The sequence below is a fragment of the Bidens hawaiensis genome, unplaced genomic scaffold (genome assembly GCF_021521415.1).
Source record: "Bidens hawaiensis isolate Kalapana, Puna unplaced genomic scaffold, B.hawaiensis_p1.1 tig00020116_1, whole genome shotgun sequence".
In the NCBI taxonomy this organism is placed as follows: Eukaryota; Viridiplantae; Streptophyta; class Magnoliopsida; order Asterales; family Asteraceae; genus Bidens; species Bidens hawaiensis.
This window is the reverse complement of record NW_027493058.1, coordinates 317,739-325,033: the sequence shown is the minus strand read 5'-3', so window position 1 is coordinate 325,033 and position 7,295 is coordinate 317,739.

The following is a 7,295-nucleotide window of genomic DNA, read 5'->3' as shown; positions in this document are numbered from 1 at the left end:
CCTTCTTTTAGTATCAAGTCTCCAATTCTTGCACCTCTTCTGCAAAATACACTGATCATGTCAGCCTTTTGTTGTTCAGTGACTGTCTTGTATGGCCGATCAGTTCTACTTTCAGTCATCATTTTCTCTTTTCTTTTCTGTTCTTCCAACATCTTTCTTTCTTCCTCCAAGTACATCCTCTGCCCTCTATGATATATCTCTAATAGTTCTTCATGAGACGGAGTGGTGAACTCACTTTCTTTCATCCCTTTCTTCAGTAAGATGTCTATCAAGGTTTTCACCCTTTCTGGGTCATTGAACCATTCAACGGCTTCATTCTTCTTTCTTTCAGCCTCTAGCCTCTCCTTCTTTTCCCTTTCCTTTTTTTTTCTCTCTTATTTTCCATTTCAATTCTCTCCCGTTTGTGTGATTCTTTAACCATTTTAACTTTTCTGAGCAATTCTTCTTTTGATAAGTTTTTAATTGAATCATTATTATATCCATTTACTTCCAAGAATTTTATTTCTTTGTTCTTCTTTTTCATTTCTTCATACTCTTCCTTTCCTCTTCACTTCCTTTACATATTGAGCAGCATCATCAACTCTTGTCTAAACATTCTGTCAAATTCGATGAATGGTTGATGGTTCAGATAGGAAGCCACATGACCAGCTCGTAGTAGGAAACTTCTTTGTGTTTCTCTCCTTCTCCATTCCTCTGTAGCCTCTGATCTCCCTTCTCTAGTCATATGATTAATATGTCTCTGTTCGTACCCCAGACTTAGGAGATATGCATTATCTTCCTTTTCTTTCTTTTCATTCTTTTCTTTCCTTTCTTTAGTCTCTTTTGCCTTCAATTATGCTAATTGTTCAATTTCGTTTTCAGTCATCTTTTTCAACTTTTCAAACTCATACCCATATTGTAAAAAAAAGATGATCTTTGGATCAGTCTTCAATCTGTCCTCATCTTCTTCAACTTCTATATTTTCATCCGGACCATGTAAAGCTTCTATTATTGGTTCTTCAGCCTCAATAATCTTTGGTTTCTCTCTCATTGTATAAACTTTCTTGGCCGTTTTTTGCCTTTTGGCACTAGGAGTCTTTGTCTCTAAAGTTTCTTTTCTCCTTTCATACTCTTTGGCCGCAGGCTCTTCTACTTCAATAGGTTCTGTCACCACTGGATTAACCAAGTTTTCTGTTTGAGGTTCATCAACAATTTCTTCTACCCTTGGTTCTAAGACATTCTTTGTTTGAGGCACACTGCTTTTCTTTTGTATTTCTCTTTGAAGTGCTTGTGGTTTCTTTGTAGCAGCTACAACATCATGTGAGCGTTTCTCCGGATTTTGCAAGATGTTATTATAGATTCTCATTACAGCCAATTTTGCAAGAAATCCAAAACTAAGTCCTTCACCATGATGTTCCTTTTATGTTGTTGGACTAGATTCGGTTTGAGGCTGTTCATATTGATTCTTTTTCAGCTCCTCCATGGCAGCCCTTATGCTTTCATCAGCCATCTTTTTCATCCTTTCATCTTCCTTTTCTTTCCTCTTTAAGTTTATCAGTGTTTCTAACACTTCCTAAGGTATTTCTTCTTCTTCTTCAGCTGTAGCCATTTCCGCATTCATCATCTCCATAACAGTCTTGACCGACTCCACCTCAGTCACATCTGTATCATTCACTTCATTCCTTTCTAGTATCTCATCCCCAGACACTATTCTTTGAGCAGCTTTAGGATGTAGATCCTTTTCAGAATGAGCTATCCCCTTACCTTTTAATTTTCTCCTTTGAACTTGCTCAGGGGTCTCTTCTTCCATTTCAAGCTCCCCCTCATGAAGTGCTTGTCTCCTGTTAACGTTTTCATCCACATCTTCTTCATCATATTCTTCATTGATCAAGTTCAAAGCATTTGATGTTCTTACTTCTACACTCACACTGCTGGTATCATCATAATACTTGCTAATCATATCAAGAGCATCTTCATCATCATGATTCTCCCCTGTTTTGGTGCATCTGAGGTCTTCTCAACCTCAATCTGCTCCAGGGCTTGAATTTTTTTTAGAGTGTGTTGAAGAGCATCTTCAAATGCCTTTTTCTTCAACTCTAAGAATGCATTTCTCTCTTTTAGCATTATATTTTCAAACTCCGAATCTGCATTTTCTGGCAGAATGTCCTCATTTATGTATGTAAGAGAGGATTAGGGTGTTTTCTGAGAAGGTTTGAATTCTGGGACAGATTCTGGTTGGCTGGATGAGATCTCAGGTGATGGTAGTTTGTATGCTTCAGATTAGCCTTGAATGTCTTGGGTTATGGGTGTGAATGTAACTTGAATAGGTTCTTGGATTGGTGATGTTGGAGATGTTGGGATTGTTGTGTCTTGCATTGGTGTAGGGCTTGTGTGTAAAGGTTCAGTATTGGCCAGGGATTCTTGAGCAGGACCCAAACCAGGTGATAATGGTTCTGTGCCTATTGAAGATTTATCATCTTGGTCTTCATTTGGATCAGGGGATTCAGGTTGTGTGATCTTGTGTATATTTTCAGTTACTTAAGTAATCACATTAGCAACAAAATCATCATCATCTATATGCTCATTTGCTTCTCCACTTATTCCCAAACCAGGTTCTTCAAATGTCTCATCACCTTGCACTACTGGTTCGACATGACCTTCAACAATTTCATCTTGCACATCTATCTCTGGATTTTCGAATAGCACCATTTCATGACCAATGGGTTCCACAACCGGTTCAACAACTTGCTTCATGACCAATTTGTGCAACAACAGGTTCAATCACCTCCCTGTTCTGCCTGTGGTTCAACAACTACAATCTCATCTCCTGCATCATGATCACCATCATTGTTTTCATCATCACTATCTTTAGAATCTTCATCACTTTCACTTTCTTCATAATCATCAACACTTTGCTCTGGGAAGGAGGTTCCATGATTTCAATGTTTGCATTTAACAACCAAGTCAGAATATCCCATTCTGCATTTTCATTAAACATACTCCTTGCTCCTTTAATTCTTGTAGATATTTGGATCTTGCAAGTGTAGATGCTCTCCAGCTAAGTTTAATCCGTGCAGTGCTCTATTAATCAAGACTTGTAAAAATCTTGGGTACATCAAAAATTTCTCATTGCAGCCTTCTGAGCATTACTGACCAAACCATTGAAAATGAATCTTGAAAAGTTGAATGGTTGGTTGAACAGTATGGCAACTATGACAGTGGCTAATTCTCTACTTAATAGAGTCCAAGTTCCTCTCCTCGGTGATAAAGACTGAATGACATGGTGGATTAAATATCTGTATAACAAGGGAACATTCCCTTCTAGAATTGTCCTTCATTTATGCCCCCTTGGTACCCTAGCATGTCTTGAAAGATCCTCAATAATCTTTGAGTGGAATAAAGAAGCTGCTCTTGATGATTGTCGTTTAATTATAGTGCTTCTCTTATTGATGCTTCTGTAACTTCAATATCTTGCTCGAGTACAGATGCTTCAATTCTTCTGCCATTAATGTCATCCATGTACTCCGCAGAACCCCAGAAATTAGTGATGTGATTTCTATATATAATCGGGTTCTTTGTCAGTGCAACCCGTAGATTTGAGTTATTCAAGAAGTTGATTATAAACTCAAGTTCCCTGTTTTCATCATCTACCACCAAATGGGTGCACATATTGTGCTTTGGTTCGAATTTCATCACCATTAGTTCTACAAAATAAAAGAAATTGTAAGTATCTGTAATAGCAGAGTAATAGCAGTTTATAGTTATAGAAGAAAGTCATATTCCGTAACCTGTTCCGTAACAATTTGCAAACCTGCACAATTTAAGTAAACAGTTAGTAACTGTTTATAGAAACCCTAATTCCGACACTCGGAAAGACGATAATCGATAATCAATTTCTTACTAAGTTGGAATCAGAGCTACTGGCTATAATCAAAAAAGTATTCAAGCAGAGTCGAGTGTTCGATAGAGCAAGGGGGGCACGAGCAGAAGGGTTTTTGTTAAGAGAGGGAAAAAGTGTTTGGAAAATTTTCTAAGTCCCCCTTTTATACTTAACGATTGGATAGTACAACCCAGATTTGTCGTTTAGTACTCACCAGATGTCATTTAATTTGAAATTAATGAAAAACCTCTACTCGAGCATACAACCAAAAACAGTTGTCTCCCATTGTGCTCGAATACCCTTTCCAAAGCATGCTCGACTTGCTTTTATAAGAAAATGGTTAAGTATTTGAGAATGTTCATTAATAGGTTTGCTCGAAACCAAGTATACTCGAGGGAAAAACTTAGAATTTCTTAACTTTTTGAGATATTTCAAAACTGTGCTCGATTCCTTGCCTTAACCAAAATGTCAGTTTTAAGTAACACACAAACAATCACTCATGCTCGTTTACAAAACCATACTCGAGAGCATTACTAATAAACACTTAACACAATCAGTTCAAGTAAGATAGTCAATATGCTCGAGAACACTTAGTCAAATTTTCAAACACAACATCACTCTTATATGCTCAACATACTTAGAAAAATACTCAGTCAACAAATCATGCTCGAAACACATTCAAAGCATTAACTCTACTCGAACATACTTATACAAATTATTATTTAGTCACTTATGCTCGTAGAGGAAACTTACGCATCTATCACTCACTCATGCTCTAAACATTTGGTAAAATTTATCATTCCATAACATTGTGCTTGTGAAGTCAAAATCACAAATCATGCAAGAATCTATGCTCGAAAGACTTAAAAAAGTTTTCAATACACATTTTTGTGCTCGAAGAGCATAATCATGTTATCTTTGCTCAAAATACTTAGAAAAAATTTGAAGACATGTCTTTGTGCTCGAAGAGCAACAAAATTAATTTTAAGCATAGATTCATGTTCGAAGCACTTTGAGAGCAGTTCTAATAATAGAATATGCTCGAAAAGACTTGTAACATTTCAGATCACACATTTGAAATAAATCATCACTTGTCTAACAAACTAGACAACTTCACACATAAACTTGTACTCAAATCATCAAAGTTTGTTATTTTAGACACTGCATTGACTCAAGCATAAGCTTAAGGTGAATAAGAGATTAAACTTCAGTTGTTGGTCACTTCAGAACATTTTATAGAGAGATCTCAACATAGGATCATACTACTTAATCACTTCACAACATTTCATGGTTGGCATTATTATGACTTGAGTCAGGTTGATAGCAGGTATTAACACTTAGCTTGATTATCATTACTTTTAGTGATATGCTTAAGGTTCAATTAAGTGCATAAGGTATGAATGGTTAACACTATGGATTTAGGTTGTCCCTAATATATTCTCAAGGCTTATTTAGCTTTCTCCAAGTCACTCCAATTTGACTTCAACCCCTTTATGTATGGTCAAAATAGTTTTGATTATATGAACAGTATTTAGAAAAGGCAGACTTTAAGGTTGAACGTTGGACTTACAAGCCATCCGAACATAATTACATGCCTAACATTTAGGGTGTTAAGGACTTATTTGTATGCCCCACCCCTGTAGTTACCTTGAGGCCCCTTTAAGTCTGATTATTTTTAGAGAATATAATATTTATAATAAGCAGATAGATTTTTTATACTACATTAGCTATTACATATACAACTGTTCAAATATTAATAAAAGAATATTTTTGGTGACCATAGCATCAACAGGCTTGTGTATGACAGGATAATTACCTTTCTGCATATCATTGGGAGAGATGTGTAAAAGAACATACCTTAATCTTCAAATGTACCACCACATCAGACTTAGCAAGATCATTATATTTATATTACTTAGGCAACTACACACCATGAAAAGCTACCATACAGTGTCAATGACTATACTTCAAGCCTTTTAAGCCAATAATCACTGCTAGAAAAAAGGCCTTTTAATGACATGCGTCGATTTATGATGCGCAAATGTGCGTGTTATTAAAAAAACGTCATAAATTTTAAAAATTAGAGGATTTATGACACTTATTTTTGTGCGTCATTAAATCAGTGTGATAATTTAAAAAAATAACCTATGCATGTGCATGTTTGAGTGTCATCTTGCATCCTAGATAAAATACATAAACACCCACCTAAATTCCCATATCAGACTCTGCTTCTCCCTAAATTCTATCTGTCTCCCTTCTCCCCCAAAGCTAGGGTTTCTCCTTCAAGACTATCATATTAGTGATAGTTCAGTCTCCACCACCACCACCACCCATTAGAATACGCTCAGTCTCCACCACCGCCCACGACGACGACGGCCTTTCTCCACCACAACGCAACACCACAGCTAGGGTTTCGAGTTAATCGAAGGATTATTGGCAAGAGTTCATCTACAGTTAGGTATGTGCCTTCAAATTTACTTTGTTATTCTGCTAATTGTGGGTTTCATAATTTGTTAGGGTTTAATGTTGTTAATTAGTTGTTATACTGTTAATTGCTGGTACCATATTCATAAGTCACTATTCACAAAGGCACACACATCAACTGTCTGTAACTTTTTTTTAACTTTTCTATTACATTCTTCGACTTAAAGTGTGTAGCACTGTTGCAGACTTGCAGCACTAACCTTAAAGTGGGATTTAGTGTTTTACTATTTGTGAAAATTAGTACCAACTAGTGCCTAGTTTTTAAACCTCACTAGATTTTAGGACCCCACGCAATGCGCCGGGTGTAAAAAGATCATCAAAATAAACATCAAGTAAAATCAATAGGTCATTTTCCAAAATATAAACGAAAAGATGATCTTATCCACGAAATGGACACATAAAAGCTTGAGATTATCCAGAGTGTAATATGAATCTCAATGTTAATATACTTAAAAAAATGATCTTAGAAAGGTCAAAACTATATATAAATGATCTCCATATTCAGTTGCAGAAATTCATTAGGAAGGTCACTTTAAATCTTATGGACACTTTTACTTCATGTTGTTATTAATTAATTAGGCCTGTAAATAACCGGAACAAACACGAATGGAGCATGTTCGTGTTTGTTTGTTTACCTTTAACAGAATAAATGACCAGGCATGAACAATTAAACTAATTTTTTTTGTTCGTGTTCGTTTATGTCTATCCGTTCGTTAACAATATAAACAAACGGTTCATGAACTTAAACGAACGAACATAACTAATCATAGATAAACGAATATAACTAACCAAAAGTGGATTTATTTTGCCTTTTGGTCATATAATATAATGACTTATTTTGCCTTTCGTTTTATCAATCCTTTTCCAGCAGCTCAAGGTGAGACATCAGTTGTATGGTCATTGTTGTCTGTCCAACTCTTATATTGAAGGGTCAAAAGTGGATTTAAAGTAA